Genomic DNA, 26719 nt, shown 5'->3' with positions numbered 1-26719 from the left:
CATTTTTTTCTAGATAAGTATGAATTTTGACATTACTTTTCAAGGGTCTGCAAAGATTTTGTTATCACCAGATAGTAAAAAATACAACTATGGAAAAGTGTGATATGAAATGAAGACAGGAAAGAAAAGAGAAGGGAGGTGGAAAAATAACAAATCTTGACTCTGATACATGTTTAGTTCTGTGACTGGAGTCAATTTATTTTAATCCCCTTGCCTTCAGTTTCCTCCACTGTAAAATGGTATCGCACTGGTATGGAATAGAGTTTCTTGGGAAATAGTGAATTCTCCTTTGAATGTCTTCAAGGAAAAGTCAGGGATTTGCTCCAAGGCATCTTACAGAAGAGGTTTTCTACTTCAGATGTGGGTTGGATCATATGCATCAACATCCCTTCCTGTAAAATTATGTGAAATTGCTATAATTTATTGTCAAAGCTCCTTCTTGCTCTCAATATATTATCCTACAATTTCATGAGGTCAGTTCTAGATATGTTGTTTGGATTGACTTTTGTGGCTAAAAGAATGGTCTTGATTATTCAGTCTAACATAGTAGCCACAGAAAATTAACTGGTCCCAGGAGGTTTTAGCTGGTGACCATTATTATTTGCTAGGTAGCAATTTAAGCCAAGAGGTAGTGATTTTCCAATGACCCTCCTCCTCTATAAGAATTCTTCCTGGATATTGACTATTTTAATTATTTAAGGATGTGAACAATGATAAGTCTCATTTATGAGTATTTTAAAAGATAAAGCACTTCTCTCATGACCATTCTATCAGGAAGTGCAAATATTATTATCTTTATTTCACAAATGAAACTGAGGTGCAGAGAACCAAAGGTACTGGCAATATTTTCACAAACTAGTAATTTTCAGAGCCTCAAAACAAACTCTACTCTTCTTACTTCTAGTATATAATTCTTGACAATTACACTATGCTATATAAGTTCCTGTAATATCCTTGGAATATTGACTCCAAAATGTTTAAGATGAGACACAATGGAAGCAAGCCATGATAAATCCCATTTTGTTATAATATAATGTCACTTATGATTACCACAAGGTGTCAAGTATATTTCTCTGTAAACAAAGGCAATTAATTCTACCATGCTGTTTGCCCAGTATAACACAGGGGTATGTACAAAGTCAGCCCCTCCTCCAAGAACTTGTGAAATAATGGTTTCTGATCTATCTGGGTTAATTTCTTCAAAAGGCTAGGGTCTGGCTTTCCAGATTCTAAACTGAGTAATCCCAGCCATTCATTTGAACTATCACATGCTGAGATTCATTAGGGGATTAGACAAATAGAAGATGGAAGAGAGCAATTCAGTTGTCTCTAATCCTTCCATTCTGCCAATGTAGAATTACTCCCTCTGGTATATAGCCAAGTGTACTATCCAGGGCTGTTTCAAAGCATAACTCATAAAATCCAATAACACACAGTTCAATATGACTACAGAATTATTGACCCTGCTGAACAGCTACTCCTACAATTAGGAAAGCAAAGAATCAGTGACTATCACCCAAAGACGGCATATTGAGATGCCATATAAAAGTTGTCTGCATGGCTAAATTTATAATAACATGTAAAATGATCAGATGTGTGAACAAAAATATGCCAGCTGTCCTAGAGTCCAGAAAGAAAAGGAGTATAGTTTTGGGCCTGCTATGGGTAATTTGTTATGCCATTTGGGACAAATATTGAATTCTAATAATGTTTTCTTCATCACTGTCATCACCACTATCATTGTTGATACAAATAATAACCATTTACTATGCAAATTAATAATAGTCACAACAACAACAATATAGTGCTAACATTTTTGTTTTGTGATGGTAATGTTATTCTTGCTACTTTTTGGAGTTGGACTTCTGATTTCATCATTTTTAAGAATTTCCAGAGTGCTAACTTCCTTTACTGATGAAGAATTCATATACTTATCTACTTGTAGATGAAGAATTCATCTACAATATTCATTTTTATTGTGATTAGGATACTTGACCACAATTACAAAACTATTTTGTGTTCAGAAAACTGGGTTCTCCCAAGACTGATTCTCAAGGTATATTATGCCATCATTCCTCTCAGTATTACATAGAAGTATGAAATTTATGGCTTATGATTGCTTTGTATATTTTTCTCAATTTCCTGGTACCTTTGAGAAATAGGTACATGCAATATACTAATTTGTTTAACACTAAAAATGAGGCACACAAAACCTAATAAACTTGATTCAAAATTACAGGATTATAGACTTTTAGTGTAGGGACATTATGGTTCAAGAGACCTAAGAATCTCATTTTAGAAGTCCCAAAACTAGACAGAAATTTTAATTATGATTCCTCTATTTTGTTTTCCTTTTTAAGGGGCTTTGAATTTTCAGTCACTTATTCAATCAACCAATCAATTAGCATTCATTAATGTACAAGACAGTAGGTTAGTACTTGGGATACAAAAATTAAACAGTCCCTGACTTCAGGGAGACTATGTTCTTTTAGGAAACATGGCATGCAACATTCATCATAAATTAAAGATCGAAATGAATTTTTAAACAAACTAGGACATGGTGAATTTATGTATTTTTTCAAATCTCTTCCTTTTTTCTGCCTGACCCTTGCCTGGCAAAGTGGAATCACTTAACCTTAAGAATTTCCTGTTCTTGAGACTTCAGAAATTGAGCCAAAATGGCAGAGTAGAGAAAGCAATCAGCTGAGGTCTCCCAACATTCCCTTTCAAACAAAATAATGACTCAAATTGAATTTGGGTGTAGTATAGCCAACAATAGGTCGAGTAAGACATTCTTCTAGGTACCCTGATCACATTAAGATGTTAGAAAGAGATATCTGTTTATCCACCTGGAGCCCATGTGGATGAAACACCAGTGGTACAACTAAGTGATGGTAACAGAAGCATCAGCAGCTTTGGGAGTTCTTAAGCCAGAGATGGCAAGGGGCCCTGCCAACAAGTCCAAAAAATGATTACAAGTGATTCCTTTGCTAGCACTGTATGCAGGACCAGACAGTGGAAAATCCACTGCTTGAACCACTTCTGGGTCACAGTTCAGTGCCAGAGAAAATTATTTTCAGTCAAAACAGATCAGGGGCCTTGAAGAACAGTCACAAGATCACAAGGGAGCAATGCTGAGCAGCAGTACCATTTCTGGTCCCAACGGAACAGGAACTCTGAGGAAGAATATCACTTGCAATCCTAAGGGATCAGGGACTGTACCTGGGTAAGGATCAAAGTACAGACAAAAATAACAATGACCCCACCTCTCCACATATCACAATACCTTGGAAGTACCAAAAACTTCCACCCCCCAGAATTGGTTCTGAAAACAGCAGTGTGAAAAAGCCAGAAGCTTGAGAGAGTGACCCCTCTTCTCCATGCCAGCAGCAAAACCCATCCTTAATATAAAGTTAAGAATAAAAAAAAAAAATAATGTTGAAAAAAATGAGCAAAGAACAAAAAAGAACCTGGCCACAAAAAGTTACTATTGTGAAAGGAGAGAGCAATACACAAATTCAGTGGAAGACAAAGGAGTCAAAATAACTACAACAAAGCCTCAAAGGAAAAAAAACAAAATGTGAATTGGGCACACACCCAATCTGGAAAGACTAAAAATGATTTTGAAAATCAAACAAAAGTTTTAGAGGAAAAAATATATAAAGAAAAAAAATCAAGGGAAAGAATTATAAACAAGTAACAGGTTAGAGGCACAAAAATACTGAATAAAATGATACCTTAAACAACCAGAATTTGTCAAATAGAAAAATAGGTATAAAATTCATTGTTGAATATATCTACTTAAAAAAAATGGTCAAACAGAAAAAAAGGTACAAAATCTCTATGAAGACAAAAATTTCTTAAAAATTAGAATTGGGCAACCGGAAGTTAATGGCTCTCTAAGACATCAAGAAACAGCCAAATGAAGTTAAAAGAATGAATAAATAGAAAAAATGAAATATCTCATCAGAAAAACAACTGAGGGACAACTAGATTGAACAGTGGATATAGCACTGGCCCTAGATTGAGGAGGACCTGAGTTCAAATCTGACCTCAGACACTTGACACTTACTAGCTGTGTGACTCTGGGCAAGTCACTTAACCCCAATTGCCTCACCAAAAAAAAAGAAACAAAGAAACAAAGAAAAACAACCAAACAGGAAAAAAAAAGATCAAGGAATGACAATTTAAGAATTATTGGATGGGGGCAGCTAGGTGGCATAGTGGATAGAGTCCCGGCCCTGGAGTCAGAAGGACTTGAGTTCAAATCCGGCCTCAGACACTTAACACTTACTGGCTGTGTGACCCTTGCCAAGTCACTTAACCCCAATTGCCTCACCAAAAAAAAAAAATTATTGGATGACCTGAAAACCATGATCAAGATCAAAGAACATTGACATCATATTTCAAGAATGTTAATGGAAAACTGCTGTAATGCCCTATAACCAAAGAGCAAAATAGAAATTAAAAGAATCTACTGATCATTTGAAAGAGTCCCCAAAATGGAAACACTCAGGAACACTATAGCTAAATTCATTATCAATCAAGTCAAACATAAAATATTGCATGTAGCAGGAAAGAAACCATTCAAATATGGTGGAGCCACAGTGAAGATTATACAAGAATTAGCAGCTACCATGTTAACAGAATGTATGTCATAGAAGTTCATATTCTGGGAGACAAAAGAGGTATGATTGCAGTCAGGAATAACCTACCTAATGAAACTGAATATAATCCTTCAACAGAAAAAAAATAATGAAATAGACGATTCTCAAGAATTCCTGAACACAAGATCAGAGCTGAATAATAATAATAACAAATGACTTTTTAATAGAAGACTCAAGAGAAGCTTAAACAGGTCAATACGAAAGAAATCATAGGGGATTCAAGGAAGTTAAAATATTTACCATTTCATATGGGAAGGCGATACGGGTAACTTCTAAAAACTTTATCATTATTAGGGCAGTTATAAGAATTCTACATAGAAAGAGGGTATGGGAGGGAATCGAAAATTTAAATTCACTTAATTGACCAATGAAAATCAGTCAAGAGATGAACATAGTATAAGCAGATAAAGCAGCACAAAAAAAAACAACAACATCAAAATAAAGAATTCAAAATCAATGAAAAACTGTAATACAGAAGATTAAGAAGCAAAGACATTGGGACAGTTAGGTGGCACAGTGGATAAAGTACTGGCCCTAGATTCAGGAGGACCTGAGTTCAAATCTGGCTTCAGTCACTTGACACTTACTAGGTGTGTGACCTTGGGCATGTCACTTAACCTTCATTGCCCTGCAAGAGAGAAAGAAAGGAAGGAAGAAATTTAAAAAAAATAAGTAAAGAAATAAGAGAAAAAAGAGAACCCCTGTCAAAAAAATAATTTCAGTTTATCTATACACTTGCAAGAAATCCAATATGTCAATGAAAATTGGATCAGATGAGAATTGGATGACAGCAGCCAGGAGGTGCAAAGGATAAAGCACCAGCCCTGGATTCAGGAGGACCTGAGTTCAAATCTGGCCTCAGACACTTGACACTTACTAGCTGTGTGACCCTGGACAAGTTACTTAACCCTCATTGCCCAGCCAAAAAAAAAAAAAAAGAAAAGATGAGAATTGGAAACTTATGGATCATTAATAATAATGAACAACAAAACTAGTATATCAAAATAGGTAATTGAAACTTAAATTTTTTTTTCCCCAGAAAAATCAGAGATGGATAAGATCCATGATTATTATTTCAAACACTTAATACTGGAACTTAAATTACAAGCCAAAAATATTCTGGTAATCTATCAGTTTGCAAAAATCCAACATGATGAAAATAGAAGTTAAATAAAAGCAGAAAACTGGTGTAGCTATTTATAACATTGCCAAGTTTTCTCTCACATTCAAGCCTTGGTCACCCATCTAAATAGAAAATATTACATGTCTTTTATGAAATGGTGAGAGAACAAGTCATTAATTAAATAAAAAAATAATTTATATGTCTATATACTTTATAAGAAAAAATAACAGCTTTGATCATGAATATATACATGTACATCTTTGTATATATATACATGTATATCTCATATACACACATATTATAGGAAAATAATTCATCAGCTTAGTAGCAGAAAAGTGGTATTAAAATGTCAGAGAGGCATAAAGGGCAACTTATTATCAAGTCACTAATTATTGAATCAGCTGCCCCACAGCACTGGAAATATACTGCTTTTGTTAATTATCTCAAAGCCTTTGATTCAGGTTTGCCTTTATGGGTTATTCATGTATTACAAATGTAAGAAATAGATTAAAAGTACAATAATAATACTAGGATATTTTATATCCACATGAACAATTATTCTGTATTTAAAGCATTCCACTAACAAAATGTCAAGAACAACTGATATAAAATAGAGCATTTTTCAAAGTGAGAGTTTAACTTCATTATCATTCTGTGTAGCTTTAAAACCATAATCACCTCTTCTAAACAGAATCATTTGGCTTCCAAATGAAAGTGAATCAAACCCAACTCTCTTAATAATCATGTATTTATATATACATGCATGTAGGTATGTATACATGTTTATATTATTGCACATATATGCATATATGATATACTATATCTATATCTATATCTATATCTATATCTATATCTATATCTATATCTATATCTATATCTATATCTATATCTATATCTATATCTATATCTATATCTATATCTATATCTATATATACCTAACATATACATATACATACATACATACATACATCAATGAAATCAGGCCACAAAATACCACTAAAAACCTCTTAAGTAGCTCCTCATTATGGATTTTCTACAATATAAAAATGTCATTTTAATTAAGTAAGTATAAGATTATTGATAAGACAATGAAAGATAAAGACAAGCCTGTAAGCTTAAATCTCAACTAATGAATAGGAGTGTTACCTCCAGATTCTGTGGTTGTCTACAAGTAAGACAGATCAAGCATAACCTAGTTTAAGGAAGTTGTGGCTGAAAGCTTAAGAAAATTAATAAAATCTTGAAATTGAAGCATAATGAAAATAACTTATTTAATTACTATTTCCAGAATGTTAAAATGGATCACAAGAAATTTGGAAAGTATCCTAACGAAAACAAACTATAGGCAGAAAAAAAACAAAAAAACAACAACCCTTCTCTGCTTTCCTTCAAAACTCAACTTAAATCCCACATTGGCCTTAGACCATTTCTGGCAATCTTTTCAACAAATATGCCTCTTCCATTTATTCCATAAGCAATGGTGATTATTACTACAATTTTGTCTATGAATTCACTAGCATGATATCAAATGTTGAGGCTCTCAATAATTTGCAATTATAAGCCTTGGATTATGTTATTCTCCTGTCATTGAAAATACTGATTGATCAAATTGTGCAACTGACGCCATTGGTCAGGATCATGGGAATGCATAGAACATGGGTATGAAGTGCCCAGGTGTTGCTCAGAGGTGTTCTCCTTAAGATGACTCAAAACATCAGGTCCATTCTCTATGCTATTCTGTGGTAGAGGGTAGACAAGGTATTGAATAGAATATAGCTGCTCAGACCATCAATGAACATCATTGAGGAATTTGAGATATTTGTAAAATATCACTATGTTATCTTATTGGGAGATTGTTTCCAAAGCCAAAGTAGACAAAAATGAAAATTATTAGTTATCACCAATTACCTTAGAGTTGTATGGAATGCATTATTTCAGACTAAGAAATTTCCTTAAAGTTTCAGCCACAACTGACCATCGGCAACAGAGGTTCCAAACTTTTTCAAGCTAACCATGTTTAGGAAACAGTTTTTATTTATGAATGGTACAGAATCTCCCTGCTTTTAAATCATTGCTTGACAGGATTGAGGAAACAGCTATAATTATAAGAGTATGATACTCTTGATTTAAAACAGATTCCTCCATTGGAAAAGGGATGTTGCATCCACATAATTGATATCAAAGTGAGAAAAGTTTGTAACTGAGAATGTATGATAATGAGTACAACCCACATCACAGTCAACAAGTTACAGATCTGAGAAAGAAGAATCATGGTTAGCACCAAGTGGCTTAAGTAGATGGAAAGTAGTGTGTGTGTGGCTTATTTTTTTTTCTTCTTAATAGTATTTTATTTTTCCCAATTACATGTAAATATAGCTTTCAATATTTATTTTTATAAGATTTTGAGTTCCAAAATTTTTCCTCCTACCTTTCTCTTCTCCTTCCCAATACAGGAAACAATCTAATATAGGTTATAAAGTACAATCATGTTCATATATATTTCCACATGGTTTATGTTGTGAAAGAATCAGAATAAAAGGGGAAAACCAGAAGAGGAAAAAAGAATAAAGAATAATATGCTTCACTCTGCATTCAAAGTCCACAGTTCTTTTTCTGGAATATGGAGAGCATTTTCCATCCTCAGTCTTTTGGACTTGTCTTGAATCATTATATTGCTAAGAAGAGCTAAGTTTACCACAGTTAATCCTCACACAATGTTACTGTCACTTTCTATAATGTTATCCTGGTTCTACTCACTTTACTCACATCAGGTCATATCTGTTTTACCAGATTTTTCCGAAATCTGCCTTCTTATAATTTCTTATAATTTTTTTTTGTTGTTTTTATTTTTGGTGGGGCAATGAGGATTAAGTGACTTATAATTTCTTATAGCATAAAAGTATTCCCTTATATTTATATACCACAACTTTTTCAGGAATTTCCCAACTGATGGGTATCCCCTCAATTTTCGATTCTTTGCCACCATAAAAAAGATCTGCTATAAATATTTATGTACTTGTGGGTCATGTTCCTTTTTTATGTTATCTTTGGGATAAAAACTAAGTAGTGGTATTGCTGGGTCAAATGGTAGATACTTTGGGGCATACTTCCAAATTTAAACCCAGAATAGTTGGATCAGTTCAGAATTTTATCATCAGTGCATTAGTGTTCTAACTTCTCCACATCTTCTTCAACATTTATCATTTTCTCTTTTTGTCACATTAGCCAATATGATAGCTATGAAGTGTTACCTGAGAATTGTTTTAATTTGCATTCATGTAATCAATAATGATTTAGAACATTTTATATGACTATAGATAGCTTAAATTTCTTCACCTGAAAACTGTTCATATCCTTTGACCATTTCTCAATTGGGGAATGCCTTGTATTCATATTTGATTCAGTTCTCTATACATTTGAGAAATGAGGTCTTTGTGAGAAACACTGGCTTTAAAAACTATTCCTTGCTCTCCTAATCTATAGTGGGTGTGTTTTAAAACTATGGTATTTGGGGCAGCTAGGTGGCACAGTGGTTAAAGCACCGGCCCTGGATTCAGGAGTACCTGAGTTCAAATCCGGCCTCAGACACTTGACACTTACTAGCTGTGTGACCGTGGGCAAGTCACTTAACCCCCATTGCCTAAAAACAAACAAACAAAAAAAAAATATGGTCTTTACTGTTTATACTCTTTCACCCTTCCTTCAGAACCATCAACTTAGAACTGGGAAGAGACCTTAAAGATCAACTAAGGCAAATATCTTCACTTGATGGAGAACAGAAGCCTAAAGAAATTAAGCATCTTATCCAAGGATATACAGGTAGTGAATGGCAAAGCCAGGGTTTTTATATAGCTCCTCTCAATGCAAAATTAACATTTATTATAAAGAAGAGCATCACTTCTTATATTTTTGTTTCTGTCTGGTAGATGCATATAAAACATTTCAATGAACCTAGAAGAGCTACTATTTGTTTCTCTAGTAGGGTTATCTTAAGACCTCTCTTTTCATAGGGCCATAGTTTTAGAACTAAAACAGACATTAGAGGCCATCAAGTCAAATACTCTTATTTTAAAAATGAAGAAACAGGAATAGAAAGATTAAGTGACTTGCCCATGATCACACATTATGCATTATGCAAGGTAGGATTTGACCCGAGTTCTTCCTGACTCCTAGTCCAGTTTCCTATTCCCAGTGCCACAATGTCATTATAGAGGGATAATTTCTGATAAATTTATATGGATGTTCTTATCTAGAAATTATCTCTAATAATTTATATGTTTGAAAATCTCCATTAAATTCTTTTTTTCTGTGTAGTGAATTTTTTTGAATGTTGAATGAATGGTTTATTTTTCTGCTTATTTATGAAATTTGTTCCTATAATTATTTTGCTTTATACTCCAAAACTGCCAAAACCTCTACCCATTAAAAAAAAAGTAATACAACTCACTCCACACCAAATGAAATAATTTTTGAAATAGTATTATAGTTCCTATTGATGTTCAGTTTTCTGCATCCTGAATGGAGTTTTTGTTGTTGTTTTTTTAATTTAATTTATTTTATTCTGAAATAAAGAAATAAACATTTTCATTCTGATTTAGTGGTACTCAAGTCACCATTTGCTCTCTTGACTACTAACAAAAAGCTACATAAATGAAAAGGTTAGAAGTCCTTGGAAATGTTATATAGTCTCATTAATGTTTCTTGGTGGAAGGGTATCAATAGACAAATAATTAGCAAAGAAAATAGGGCAGTCTCCTTTAACAATCTATCCATGAAGGATATAGCGTATGGGGGTAATTTCATGAGAAAGTCATTTTTCAGGACATCTTGGTCACACTACACAAAGCCCATCTGGGAATTGTTCACATGAAAGCATTTGCCCAGATGCCTGGTGGCCTGGAATTGATTAGGACATTGAAATGAATATATAGGCATATTGCCCATGCCACACTATTTAGAACAACCTAAAAAGGCAAAAAAAAAAATAAATAAATCTGACAATTGACTAAGAAACCTTGGTCAAGAATTGACCTGAATTCTGCAGGATAACTCCAATGACTAGGTTTTCAACAATGGAAGATCCCTATTCGTTTTGGTTTTTTTGTTTTTGTTTTTTTGTTTTTTCAGTGAGGCAACTGGGGTTAAGTGACTTGCCCAGGGTCCCACAGCTGGTAAGTGTTGAGTGTCTGAGGCCAGATTTGAACTCAGGTACTCCTGACTCCAGGGCCAGTGCTCTATCCACTGTGCCACCTAGCTGCCCCGGAAGATCCCTTTTCAAAATGGATTTCAAGTGTTCCAGATTTCACTTCAAACCCCTACCACAACACTCAGGGTTCTGTTTCAGCTCTCTGTAAACACACAGATTGTTAGTCTATCTTGTAGTGAGGTTTACATCTGTCTCAGTTGCATTGAGAAAGAATGAGGTCATAGTAATTTCACTTCTCTGTGCCTCAATTTCTGCCATGTAAAATAAGGATGTTGAACTATGGGACCTCTAATGGTCTAGTCAACCTTAAATGTATTAATCTATAATTCTATGAGTTAAGGAATAGAGACATAACATAAGATATTACCACCATGCCTGACTGACCTCAAGCAAATATAGAGGTTGAAAAGTTGATGCAGATGGTTGATCATGTTCCAAAGAACTAAACAATGGATGAGTTTGAGAATCCTGCTCCACCATGTTTCTTATCACACAGGTCAACTAATGACCACAAAAAGAATGAATCTAGGTGAATATACTGATGAGGATAATGCTTCAACACCGGCTAGAACTAGCTCCACTGAGGCATAGATGAGGACTCAGAAGAACATCCTGGATGTTCTCTTTTATCTATGGGTGCTTTTATCATATATTGAAAAGGATTTAGAAGTTAAAAGTAATTTATTTCATTCACATGGACTTATAATTCTATAAGTGATATCAACTAGGCTGTGTCATACAGCCTCTATAGTAGAGAAGGGCCAGTGGGATATCATTGAATTCAATAATGATAACAACCAAAGCATCAGACATTTATACAGCACTGAAAATTTGTAGATTATTGTGTATACATTGTCTCATTTTTATCTTGCACCTGCAATGTAGTATGTCAGAAAGAATACTGATTCTGCAATCAGAGAACCTAGGGTACAAATACCATGTGTGGTACTTGTTAATATGTAATTTGGCAAATCTTTTAACCTATCAATGACTTAGTATCTTCATCTACAAAGCAAAGGAGCAAGACTAAGTAGCCTACACTAAATTCTAGAACTCTGAGCCTTTGAATTCTGTGAGGTAGGAGCTATAATTATTATTTTCCCATTTTTCAGATAAGCAAAATGAGGCAGGCAAAGGTAAGGGACTTGCCATGAAATAAGCATTATAGAATCATAGATTTAGATCTGGAAAGGATTGCCGATATGCTCAAGTCCAACCCCCTTATTTTACAGATGAAGCATCTGAGTTTCAAAAAGGTAAAGTGACTTATTGAAAGTCATATCACTACTAAGTCTCTGCGGTAGGCATGAAACAGAGGTCTTCTCAGTTCCAAGTCTATTCACTACTATCACTACAATGCACTTTATTTCTGAACTAGAATTTGAACTCAGTCCTTCTTGTCTCAAGGTTCAGTACTTTCAGATAACTTTAATAAAACATTAAAAACATCTCCTCTAAATATACTTCAATATTTCCCAAAATCCACTATCTCATCAGTGTCATTACTCCCTCTTCCAGTTCAAATTATATACCAGACATCCTTCCATTTGCATATTAATTGAGGAAAAGCTCCTTAAAAAAAATAACACTTGATTAGAGTCTTGAAGGAGTCCAATAATCCCAAGATGCAGAGGTGGGGAGCTAGTACATTCTAGATATAAGGGCAAGTAATGCAAAATTCTAGAGATGGTATAATAGAGGTGGAACATCATGTCTGTGCATTAGTTCAGAGGGCAGAATGGCTAGAACATAGAATGTAGAGAAGAGGCTGAATTGGGGTAAGTGTATAGCTAGGAAAGGCTCTGTTTCTCTGAATTTCTTGTATGCTATTATGATGCATCATATGTGTGGTACAGTGGGTAGGCCAGAATGGCAAACATATAGCTAGGTCATGATCTGTACTTCTCAATCTACCCTATCCCATTATGTCCAAGGTCAAACTAGTCACTTGTAGCGTCAAGGAGCAGTTTTGATATAGAATGCATAACTCAAATATGGAAGGGAAAAATTTTAATTAAAAATGCATTTTTAACTTTAAACTGAACCCTAAAACAAAAATCCTGTCTTCAATTACCTCATCTTAGATGAGTCAAAAGAACTTTAAAAAGATAACATTCCTTCCACTTCTTGCATTTTACCCATCATGGATAATGCAAATTGACTCATCACTTTAACTTCTGTTTCTAGTCAATTACACTGTCTGATCTTTTCTGCCTGGTGGGTGAGTGTCCAACAATGTAGAGAAATGATTACTTTCAGGAAAAATAAAATAAAATAAAACAGAAAATTAATTTGATTCTCATTCAGTTGTGCATCCTATTCTCAGTATTTTGGCTCATGTCTAATTTGCTAATTATTAGTGTAGTGGAAAGAACACTGTCATTACAAGTAAAGGACTTTGGTTTAGCTACTGGCTCTGACACCAGCTGTATGACCTTGGGCAAGTCATTTAATGCCTGAGATTAATTTCCTTTATTTATAGATCTAATAGGCAATTTGTTTATAACACGACCGTTTATTTCTTGGTCAGTAATGTCTTTGCAGCTTTTCTTGGTTTAAATGTTGTAGTGTTTGAAATGTAATTTATCGCATGTCACTGACCAATTTTTCCAAAAAAGTTTTTTAATTTTGGTTTTTGGTTTTTGTTTTTTTTTTGTCAAATAGTCCTTATCCAAGTAGTTGGAGGGGTTTTTTGTTTGTTTGTTTGTTTGTTTTTCTAATTTATCTAATACTAGTAGACTAGTTATACTTTCTTCTTTGTGGTGTATGTAAAATCAGCTCCACTCCTTTTTCTCTTCTCCTTTGGATCTTTGGAAATTCTTTGTCCATGATTGCTTTGTTCCATTATCCACAGCCAAAATGAGTCACACTCCAAACATTTACATGGGTATAATATTAGTTAAGCAATAATATATGCTGTTAAAAGTAATGCAGCTAAAAGAGACAAAGTGACACTATCCAAAGAACATGGTCCACCAGTCAAAACTGAGTTCAAATTTCCACTGTTACTAACTATATGACTTTAAGCAAGTCCTTGAACATGGGATGAGTCTTACTTTCCTCATCCATCATATGAGTGGTTGGGACAAAAGGGTCTCAGATGTCCCCCTTATCTATGGTTATGTAATCCAGGTTAAACACCTCTCCCTCAAACCTGAATCCAGCTCATTGTGCTTATCTATTATGTAACTACTGATCAGCTAATTGAAAGAGCTTTCTCTCAATTTGCATCTAGCTATCAGTGAAATGTAAATTCTTCAGCCACTAAGTTTGTCCTTGTTGTTCAGTCATTTCCATTCACAAGATCTTGTGACTCCATGTGTTGTTTTTTTTTTTTAAAGATACCAGAGTGGTTTACCTTTTCTTTCCCCAGCTCATTCTACAAATGAGAAAACTGAGGCAAATAGGGTTAAGTGACTTGCCCAGAGTCACACAGCTAGTTACTATCTGAGGCTAGATTTGAACTTAGGAAGGAGAGTCTTCCTGACTCCAAGCCCTACATTCTATCCACTTAGCCACCAATGCCCACTTAGTAAGTTATTAAGTGTCTTAGATAGGTTGTACTCCCTTATCAAATGAGAATCTCAGGGATTTGGGCAGTGTGATTAGTGAGGGTATCTCCCAGGAAAACTTTTCTGTATCCACTGTGCCACTTAACTGCCCCTAGCCTTTTTCCACAAACACATTCTGTTTTGTATCATATAATTTTGCATGCTGGCCTCACTTCCTTTAGACCATGCACTGTTGAAGGAAAGAGACCTTGAGCTATGTTATCCTTGCCAGGATCTTGGTCAGGGTCTTGGATAGTATATAAAATCATAGGCTCAAAGATAGAGAACTGGAAAGGACCTCAAAGACTATCTAGTCCAGCCCTCTTATTTTACATGGGAGAAAACTGGGGTATGGTAAAGGAAAAAGACTTCTCCATAGACACACCAATACGATCAGGACCGGGCCCTAATATTTGTTGAAGTAAATTGCATTGATTGTACTTCTTTTGACTTAACTCACAAGGAGGACAAATAGAATTAAATTATGTTAATTAGACTTCAGTAAAAACTAATTAACTTGAGGCCTTCTAATTTAGAATTTCAGATCAATTGACCCCATGGAAAGAAGTTTCCCTTTGATCAATCTGTTCAAATATATATGTATGTATGTATGTGTGTGTGTAAATATATATATATATTATATATATATATATATAATTTTTTTCTCAGCCAATTCAGAAGACTCAATAATTGCACTTTAACTTACTTAAGAGAACATACTGTTTTTAGATACTTTTGCAAAGCACCTATTTGCATATGAATAATTAATGCTCTCCATGCAATTATCTATTCATTAGAGTAGGTCTAGTACAATGTTTCCTCAGAAAGGCTTTGTAATCTAAGGTTTCTGTTTGTTTGGGTGTTTGTTTTCTGGGGGGTTATTTAATTATTTGGAAAATTGCAAAATTTCATTTCCCTAAAATAAATTATTTTCATCGACTCATTTTCCATAAGTCTCGATTTGTAGTGTTTCACACGAATTGTCTGGATTTTGTTGCATTCTAATTTCTTCCAGGAATATTTTAACATTCAAAGTATACTCTTTGAGAAGAACTGTGTTCATTTTTATCTATTTCATCTGCACCTATTTCCAGGAGTATGCTGGAGCCAGCCTGAAGCAGTTTTTGAGCAGATTGCTACATTTTCAGTGTAAGTTTTTACCCCATAGATATTGGTAAACTCTACAAATCAAGGTATGATTTATTGTTTTGTTGAATGTAAAGACTTAAGAAATGGATGGAGGGAAATCAATAATACATATTAAATTTTAAAATGTGTCTAAGTATTTTTGAGAGCTAATTGCTAAGCATTTATACATACATCAATGGTCCTATATCTATCTATTATCTTCTGTCTATATATCTAGCTATATCTTTCTTTCAATGTGTCTATCTAGTGTATATATATATATATATATACATATATATATATATATATATATACACACACATATACACACAGGTATGTGTGTATGTATTTATATATCTTTGTAAATATGTCAATAGATATGCAGATATTTTTCTTAACAGTACTGTAATTTCATAGGATTGAGTAGTCATGTTGCACTAAGTATATCAGTAGGCCAGAACCCAAGTCTCCCTGACTCTAATTTTAGCTTTTTACTGGGCCAAATTGTCTTTCATCCATATCTATCTTTAGTTATGGATCTTTCCCATTTCTGCCTTCCAATAAAATGGGAATAGATGAGCAAACATAATACACAATTAATCTTCTGGGAATCCAGCCATTCTAATGCACACTGAGATCATAGGGTGTCAGAGCTGAAAGAGTCATAGAAATTATCTTGTAAAACACCCTAATTTTACAAATGAGGAAAATAAGGCCCAGAGGATATCAGAGGCTTGCTGGAAGTCCCAGGGATAGTGAGTCACAAAGCCAGAATTAAAATTCAGGCTCCCTGAATCTAAATGTAGTATCTTTTCTATTGCATCATGAAACAGTAGTTTGAAATTTGGTTAGCTACTGTCATCCCATGAGCCTAACTTACGGCAACTTCCAGTTTTCTCACTCCACAAGTTGAACAAATTTTCATTTGAAAAATTTAACACTATTCTTTGAAGTACATTATTAAGCTAACAGGATTTGACAGTTGAAAGAGATTTATTTCAGTGGTCATTTTACCTCAAACCATAATGTAAAATAATAATAATAATAAAAAGGAGGAGGAGGGGGAAGAATAAGAGGAGAAAGAGGAAAAAATGAAGAAGAAGAAGGAGAAGCAGCAGGAGAATTTACTCTATGAAATAAACAACAAACGTTCATTCAATCATTGTTTGATGGTTTCCAAGGGAGAGGGAGAAAGAGAATACAACCTGAAGTTATACATTCCCATTCTGAATACTGAATATTACTAATTGTCAGAACATTTTCCTTACTTTTAGGACCTGGGTTAAAGTCCTGCCACATTTACATGCAACTTAGGGCAAGTATTTAAACTTTCTGGACTCAGTCTGTTCATTTCTTAAATGAAGGGGTTGGTGTAGATGGCCTCTGAAATTGCTTATTACTTTAAAGAGTCATAATCTATGATCCCAAATAAAAATTCATCTCTGAGACTTGAATCCCTTCATTGTGACTTTTCCCCCCTTGGACCAGTGAGAAATGAACTGACATCATTTCCCAATTGAAGTCCTTCAGCCACCTGAAAGACTACTGTTTTATCCCTTCTAAGTCTTTTCTTCTCCACACGAAATGTTTCCAGTACCTTCAACTGATTTTCATATGGGATTTATGCAAGGCCCTTAACTCTACTGCTCACCCTTCTCAGGATACTTTCTGGTTTATCTGTCTCCTTCCTAACATGTGGCCCACAGACCCAAGCCCAAACTTTGGGATGTGGTCAGACAAAGAAATAATAGAAGAGTTCCAAGGGAGGTACATAATCCTTTTATGGTAACACAAAGAGTTTTATTTTAGTTGACTGTTCAGCTTTGATTTGGACAATTTAAGGCTCAAACAATGGATACTATTAATAACTTTAAGCTTTTCAACCTATCGAGTGATTCCTCCACCAGCAGAATTTCCTTTTTTCTCCACAAAAGAGATAGTGCCCAGAGCCATACATCTGTCACATACCTTTTTTCCCCCTCCATAGTGATTGAGGAAAATGGACTATGTTACCATGGATTGTTTCTTATACATCTTTGAAAAATCACCCAGTACAGGCTGGGATGCAGAGTAGCTACCAGAAGACCCTTCCAAAATTTCCTTTATGACATGAATTTTAAAACAATGTAACATAATGTTATGTCAAGCACTCAAGTAAATTCAGGAAACATTTCTCAAGTTCTCACTATGTATAAGAAACATTTCTTAAGTTCACACACATAGTTGTCTGCACAGTTCTCACTATATATCAATATGCAAAAAACATTAGAGAAACAAAGATGAACATAGGGAACAGACTCTGACCCTAGGGAGCTTATACTCTCTACAGGGAAGGAGGTCTATAACCATAGTTTCACACATTGGGTGTAACCATGAGTTCATTTATGCAAATAACAGTTGTTCATTTCATCATTTTCAAAGAGGAGTAATGACATCACAGAGTGATAGCTTGACTTGCCTGTGAATTGGATTTAAGTTAGACAGAGTAGGGCAAAGTCATCAGTCTCACTCTGTCAGAATTATCAAAGTCCAATGGTGAGACAAAAGTCAGAAAAAAACTGGCAATGGCCTGAGAAGCAGTGGATCCTGGCATTTTTGATGTCTGACCAAGCTCTAGGTGCTCCATGGTATCTTCTTCAACCTCATTCATGGTCATTGGAATAATAATTCTTATCTGTCCATTCTGGCAGAAGAACTCTTCACATGCTTGGGGTATATATACATCCTTCTAACTCACCAATGGGTTTCAGATCTGTCAGTTACCCTCAAATTTGTTTAGCCCATCTGTGGAGATGGGTTTTACTACAGTGTGGCCATTGTCCACGCTACAGCATCTTTGGGTAAGATTTTGGAGATAGGTGGCCACTAAAGGTGTGTGGGCAGTCTTGTAAAGGCTCAGCAAGCCCTCACACTGGAGGTGTTACTCCTCCCTAAATACCCCATACATATAATAGGTACATGAGTAATTAAAATAAATTTTAGATGGTAATTGTATGTGAAAAATTAGGATGAAGCATTTTGAAATGTTGCAAGCATAGGACTTGTTTCAGCTGAAAGACTCAGGGAATAAGTTAGGCACAGGAGACACAGTAGTAAATGACTATAGTAATTTACTGTTTGATAAACCCAAAGACTCTAGCTTCTGGGATAGGAAATCAGTATTTGACAAAAACTACTGGGAAAACTGGAAGATAGTATGGCAGAAAGTAGGCATAGACCAACATCTTACACCATGTACTAAAATAAGGTCAAAATGGATACATGATTTAGGTATAAAGGATGATACCATAGGTAAATTAGGGGAGGAAAGAATAATATGCCTCTCAGATCTATGAAGAGGAGAACAATTCATGACCAAACAAGAGATAGAAAATATTATGAAATACAAAATCGATGCTTTTCATTACATTAAATTAAACAGGTTTTGTACAAACAGAAGCAATGAAGCCAAAATTAGAAGGGAAGTAGGAGTCTGGGAAAAATTTTTTACAGCTGGTGTTTCTGATAAAGGCCTCATTGCTAAAATATATAGCGAACTAAATCAAATTAATAAGAATCCAAGTCATTCCCCAATTGAGAAATGGTCAAAGGATATACACAGACAGTTTCCAGATGAAGAAATCAAAGCTATCTATTCCCACATGAAAAAAATACTCTAAATCAATATTGATAAGAGCAATGCAAACTAAAAGAAATCTGAGGTGCCATGTCACACCTATCAGATTGGCTAATATGACAAAAATGGAAAATACTAAATGTTAGAGAAGCTGTGGAAAAATTGGAACACTGATATATTGTTGGTGGAGCTGTGAACTGATCTAATCATTCTGGAGAGCAGTTGGGAACTATGCCCAAAGGGCTATGGGACTGTGCATACCCTTTGACCCAGTAATAACACTACTAGCTCTGTATCCCAAAGAGATTATAAAAAAGGGAAAAGGACCCACATGTACAAAAAATATTTAAAGCAGCTCTCTTTGTGGTGGCAAAGCATTGGGAATCAAGGGAATGCCCATCAACTAGGGAATGGATGAACAAGTTGTCGTATATGAATGTAATGGAATACTATTGTGCTATAAGAAATGATTAGCAGAAAGATTTCAAAAAAAAACTTGGAAAGACAAGTGGACTGATGCTGAGAGAAGTGAGTAGAACCAGGAGAACATTGCACACAGTAACAGCAACATTGTGTTATGATCAACTGTGATAGATTTAGCTCTTCTCAGTAATACAATGATCCAAGATGATTCCAAAGAACTCATGATGGAAAATTTTCTCCACATTCAGAAAAAGGAACTGTTCATTCAGAATGCAGATTGAACCATCCTATTTCTACTTTTTTTCTTTCTTGAGGTTTTTCTCCTTTGTTCTAATTCTTCTTTCACATGATTAATGCAGAAATATAATTAATGTTATTGTGCATACATAACCTATATCAGATTGATTTCCGTCTTAGGGAGGGGGGAGGGAAGGAAGGGAAGAAGAAATTTTTGTAACTAAAAATCTTATGAAAACAAATGTTGAAAACTATCTTTACACATAACTGGAAAATAATCAAATATTTTTATGATTTAAAAAAAATCAGGGAAGGCTTCAAGAAGGAGGCAGTATCTGAGCTCAGCTTTAAGGGAAGGAAAAGACTGTAACTATTGGAAAAGAAGAATGAGAGAGAGAAAGAGGTTGAAGAATGATAGTAATTAACTAGGTGTCCTAATGGCTAGAGCACTGTATTGTTGGTTAATAGTTTTTTTCAGTTGTGTTTGACTCTTCAGGCTCCCATTTGGGCTTTTCTTAGCAGAGATACTGGAGTGCGTTGTTATTTGCTTCTCCAGCTCATTTTTCAGGTGAAGAAACTGAGGCAAACAGGGTTAAGTGTATTTCCCAGGGTGATACAGCTAGGAAATGTCTGAGGCCAGATTTGAACTCAGGGAGATGAGTCTTTCTGATTCCACACCTGATGCTCTATCCACTATGTCAGAAATTTGTATCACATATAGCTATAATAATGTTCACACACACTTATATACACATACACACATACATATATATATATACACATATATATGTGTATTTTTGCAAATTTATCTAAATATATACATGTACCTTCATTCATAAATATGCATATGCAAACTGACTACAAAAGATTCCTAGCATTTTAGGATGATGGAATTCAAGTATAACCTTAGGCTAAAAATATTTTTAAAATAACATCACAAGGTAGTAGCATGACTATAAAACAGATCATATTGAAATTAAAGAGAGATAGCACAAAGGAATGAGAAAGAAAGAAAAAGGAAGGAAGAAAAAGAAAGTTACTGTTAGCAGACAGTCAGATCAATATTATTCAACAAGGTTATTTGCAACCAATATAGCTAATGAGACCTTTGACTGCTTTGTGAAGGAGGCCTTAGGAACTTGAAGGTCATAATTCTTTTATATTCAGAGTGTATCTGAAATGTGACACAGAGTTCTGAATTTGAGATTTTAGGAAAGATGTTGATTAAAAGGAAACTTAATGTGGAGGAGGGTGACCAGAATGGTGAATGGGGCAAAGAGAATTTCTAATGATGATCATAAATAACATTTATATATCACTTAGTATGTTCCATATACTATGCCAAGCACTTTATAATTATTTTCTTATTTGATCCTCACAACCTGGAGGCAGTTGCTATTATTAATTCCATTTTACAGAGAAGGAAACTGAGAAATACAAAGGTCAAATGACTTGCTCAGGGTCACACACCTTTTAAGTGAATGAAAATGGATTTGAACTCAGGTCTTCCTAATTCTACGTACTGCCCTCTATCCACTATGCCATCTAGCTAAGATAATAGCCAGTGCTTAAGACTGTGCCTTGCACACATACACACACACACACACACACACACACAGATGCACACACACAAGGTTCTTAATTAGTATTTATTGAATTATATAAAATTAAATCAATTTTAATATCTGCTATCTATCAACATTAAAAGGTATTATAGAAGAGGACAGAGGCTGTCCAATATAGATGTTTTATAAATGTATCTAAAGGACAGTCACATGAAAAGGGATTATATTTGTTCTGTTTGGTCCTATAGAATGGAGATAATGCAGATAATAATAACTCTATCCACCAGGGTTGTTGTAAGGATAAAATGAGATAATATTTATAAAGCATTTTGCAGACCTTCAAGCACTACTTAAATAAATGTTAACCATTATTATTAAGAGATAGTGGTTTGCTCCTCACTGGAGATCTTCAAGAAAGGACTGAATAACCACTTATTATCTATTACATTGAGGAGATTCCTGTTTAGATATGGCTGCAATAGATGGCTTCTGAGCTACTCCCTATGCCTGATATTCTATGATGAATCAACTTTGCTTCAACATAGCAGAGCCATAAAATAGGATATATGAATTTGTATAATGAAATATCAAGCTAAAATCGTGGGAGACAATCCCCTACCTCACCAACATAACCCTCCCGTTCCTCATATTTTACTATTCACCTTGATATAATAACTTTGTGATTCTTACTTGGCTCCTACATCTTTTACAAGATAATTCAATCCAGCCAATCACTTAAACAGTGTGTCGCTTTGCCAACATTGTGTTAATCTATCATTGTGTCCCTTCTAGAAAAGAGGCTAAGAAGCCAGCATTGGCAGATTCCCTTCCTTCCTGACACCCTTTTCCTAATTTGATGAAATGGATAAAAGAAATGCTACTTGAAGAGCGAATCTTTCCTGTGCTTTTATGGGACCATATTTGTAGAAACTTATTTTTTAAGAACCTAATGTTCTCATATTTAACTACTTAATTTTACACATAAGAAAGATGAAGACCAGAAATTTGTCATGACAATCTTGAGCTTACACATCTTTAGTAGTACCATGAAGACCAGAATCTAGGGCTTCTAATTTCTAGCACATTTTCCTCCTAATTCATTGACCACTTCCCTATGCCCTTCTTCATGGCTCTGTCCAGAGGAATCCCTTTAATCCCTCCTTCTGAGATCTAGGAAAAGGGAGGAAGGAGAATTGAACTGCTAACCTGAATTCTATACTTCTTAGACTTTCAATAAAGACATTTCATTGTTAACCATTTACCAATGTTCTTTTTTGATCCTGGCTTTTAAAAAAGTGCAATCTATATTAAAAACAGACAGACAGACAAAACAACCAATGTTGCCCCCAAATGCAAATAGCAATACATTTTCTTTTAATAGCTGGCATTCCAGTGATTCATAATACTAATAAAGAGGTATTCCTCAATGATATCTCCCCTAATATATCTCTGGATCGTCAATTTTCAAAGACCATAGAAATCTGTAAAGTGTTATAGCTGCTTTTAACCAACCACAAGAACAAGGATCTCTGGCAAAAAGTAAGAACACTTAAACAGTGTTTAAATAAATGGATATGATGATGAGGTTTGACATTCCATGTCCCATTCTACACCTGTACTTCCTTCCTTCCTTCCTTCCTTCCTTCCTTCCTTCCTTCCCTCTCTCTCTCTCTCTCTCTCTCTCTCTCTCTCTCTCTCTCTCTCTCTCCATTCTTTGCTATCTCAAAAAGCTGGCTATCAAGTTTTCCATGTTGTCTATTAACCCTGTTTTTGACCTATGTGATGTATATAACTCATAGTGGTTTTTCTGGCTCAAAGGCTTGAACACTTTAGTGGGTTTTCTATTAGAATTCCAAATGATTGCAGAGTTTTCTCCTCTAGTAATGGAGTCAGGTTATCTGTCATACAACAACAAATTGAGATAGGTTAGGAGAAGCTCAACAACAGACAGAAGGCTAGCAGATATTAATTTATTTTGATTCTAGCAACTGAGGAAACCATCTATTAAGGAGGTGTTACTTTACTTCTGCGGACCCTTATTTCCTCATCTATAAGGGGAACGGTTTGGGCTAGAAGGCTTCTGAGGTTCCTTCCAACCCTACATCTCTCCCTTCTCAATGATATTTTCCCTACCCTGCAGTATATTTTTGCTATCCCTTCTCAGACATTATTTGCCTAGGAATGGCTACATGGGTCTACAGTCTCACAATATTTATATGATGGAATCTAGAATTAATATGAGAACCAAAAAAAAGTCCCAGCTAATAACAATTCCTATTTAACAGTTTAGCAAGTATGCAATCACATGCTTAAAATACACAAACACACACACACACATGCACACACACTTATTTTGGGTAGAACTTTTGGGGAAGGAAAGGGAATAAGTTTTACATGCCATGTACTATGTTATGAGCACTGTACTAAGCATTTGGAAAAATATCATTTCACTTTATCCTCCAAACAATCCTATGAGACAGGTGGTGTTATTATTCTTATTCTATAATTGAAGAAACTTGGGTAAACAGAGGCCAAATTATTTATATTAAGTTCCAGAACTAGTAAGTGTCTGAAACCAAATTTTAGCTCAGGTTATCCTGACTCCAGGCCTAACACTTTATACTCACTATACCCCCTGTCACCCATAAACTAAAGGATTTTTTTGGTCAACTAACAATGAAATGTGGTAAGTGCATTCAAAAGCCATGGGTAGGGTTTAGCACAAAACTCATCTGGTGCTGGGACCTATGTGGCTTAAAGGAGCTGTGGAGATAATGAAAAATCCTGGTGGAGCTAGAATGTTCATCCTGAATAGCTCAAGCAAAGGCAATCTTTCCATTTAATGAAAATGGGAGTTGGGGTGTTGGGGAATATCTCATACATCATCAAACAGTCTTAACTTTATTGAAAACATTCCCCATTGTCCAAGGAACTCTGGGAATAAGCAATCAGGTAGAGAAGAAGGGGTTAGATGGGCCCTGGGTTGAAATGTAGTCTTTGATGCTTGCTCTTTGTGTGACTATTGGCCAATAACTTTTCAGCTGTGAACCAGGAACAGAGGTTCATTGGACTAGAGATTTGGAGCTAGAAGGGACTTCAAGTCCGTTGAGCCAAAACTTAAACTTTGAAGATGAGGAAATTGAGGCCCAGGGAGGAAAATGACTTATTCACTCTGCTTTGCACTTGCTGACTTCCCTGGTTTCAACAAGATGTCTTTCCTATCCAAGCTCATTCCTTCTAAAATCACCACCATGTTGCTAACTCAGGCCTTAATTAACTTCACCTCCATCAACCTCCTATGGAATACTAAACTCCTCCCAATGCCTTTTCTAAAGGGCAGAAACTAGACTCTTAGTTTTCATCTGCTGCCCTTCCTGATTTCAACTGCACTGAACAATATGCCCCCATGCCAAATACCCCTTGCTATCTCCCCTCTTCAGTTTCCTATCTCCTTTTGCATGTTGTTTTCCACCCTTAAGATTCTAAACTCATTGAGTTCAGGGACTGCCTTTATTTTTATTAACAGTATCTCTAGTGTTTAGCACAGTTTAGCACATTGTAGGCACTTAATAAATGTTTATTGTATTTGATTGAATCCAATAAGATTGCCTAGGGCTATACATGTAGTAACTGGAAGCTTGGTGTCCCAGTTGTCCCAGAGACAGGAAGACCTGGATTCACATATGGCCTCAAACACTTAGGGGTATGGCTCCGGAGAGTCATTTAACCTCTGTCTCCCTCAGTTTCTTAAATGAAATAATATATGTAAAGCACTTTGCAAACCCTAAAGCTCTAAATACTATTATTATTATTATTGGTGTTGTTGTTGTTATAATTATTCACTGTCTCAGGTGTCAGAAATCCTCAGTTTTCCCTTCTTGAAAATAGAGATAATACTTGTAGTACTTTCAATATAATTTTTCTATAAAGGAAAAATGACATAGCTCTAAAGCTGAAAAATACCTTAATGTCATCTAGTCATCCTCCTTCCCCTTGTTTTATAGATGAGAAAGCTGAACCCCAGAGAGGAGAAGTTGATTTTTCAATGTCACGTTACTAGAGTCTGAGATGGGGGAAAATCCATCCTCATTTTTTTCATCTTTAAAATGAGGATAAGAAAAAACAAACATCAACAATAACTGTAGCATATGCTCTGAAGGCATGCTATTAATGTCAAATGACAAAGGAATATGGGATATAATTTTGGAAAATACCTGAGACCTCATCTGGTCCATGCTTCCCATTGCTCTTTACCAATGAACACACATAAAACCTTTAAATCTGAGGAAACTGACCATTAAGAGATGAGTTGTTTCAAGTCAAGTAGTTAGTAAAGGATTCAAAACTGGAATACAGGTCCTTGATCTATGAAGCTAGAACTCTTTGCCACGATACAATTTTGGATATGTTAAGATTTTACATGAAATTTAGTAATTATATGTACTATAGGACTCCAACACTGTCAAATAATCCATCACATACAACCCCTGTTAAAGAAAGCCCCTAGGGTCCTTCCCAAATGGAAATGTTTTGCTTAGAAGAAACTGAAAGAGAGATAGGGATTCTAGGGTGGAAGGCAGAAGATACACCAAAAAAAAAAAATGAAAAAAATGGAAGAAAAGGGAGCAGAAGCAACAAAGATATGTAATAGAGCTCAAATGACTCCAATTTTTATATTATAAATAGAAAATTCCTATTATCTTTCCACAGCCAATGGCCCCTGAAAATGAAGAGTCATGCTCAGCAGACCAGTCTAAGCCTCTGTATTAACTAATGGGGGAATAAATGAGGCCAGAATGTCACCAATCTTTAAATTTCATGGCCCTGCCTAATATTTGGGGAACTTATGTATCAAGATGTCAAGACATCACATCTGCTCCAGATGAGGTCTGTTCTTCACTTTTTGACACCGATTGGTCATTGCTCGAAACAAGTCAGACATTTCCATCTAGTTTCTGATTAACAGTATTTGAAGAAAACAGTAAGTCTGAAAGCAATTGGCATGTTTCTGACAGGCATAGAAAGGGAACCTCAGAACAGAATGAGCTAGAGAAAAAGATCTTACCTTTGGCCTTACTCGTGGTCTCGATGGTTGTCAGGACAGCCTGGAGAAGTTTTTGGGAAGCTTAGAATACTTTTATCTCTTCCCTTGTTAATCTGCACACTCTTCCCCACTACTTAAAACTGGAATAGTTGAGGCTAT

At 35.1% G+C, this 26719-nt stretch overlaps 1 protein-coding gene across 4 annotated transcripts in view; it reads right to left on the bottom strand.

Moving 5' to 3' along the window:
• The window catches only part of LRRC4C (leucine rich repeat containing 4C), a 1453400-nt gene that overhangs the window by 1024089 nt on the left and 402592 nt on the right, over window positions 1–26719 (bottom strand). The gene's annotated exons all lie outside the window — the stretch shown is intronic.

Source organism: Dromiciops gliroides, chromosome 6 (genome assembly GCF_019393635.1).
Source record: "Dromiciops gliroides isolate mDroGli1 chromosome 6, mDroGli1.pri, whole genome shotgun sequence".
Taxonomy (NCBI): Eukaryota; Metazoa; Chordata; class Mammalia; order Microbiotheria; family Microbiotheriidae; genus Dromiciops; species Dromiciops gliroides.
This window is presented reverse-complemented; position numbering and strand designations above follow the sequence as displayed.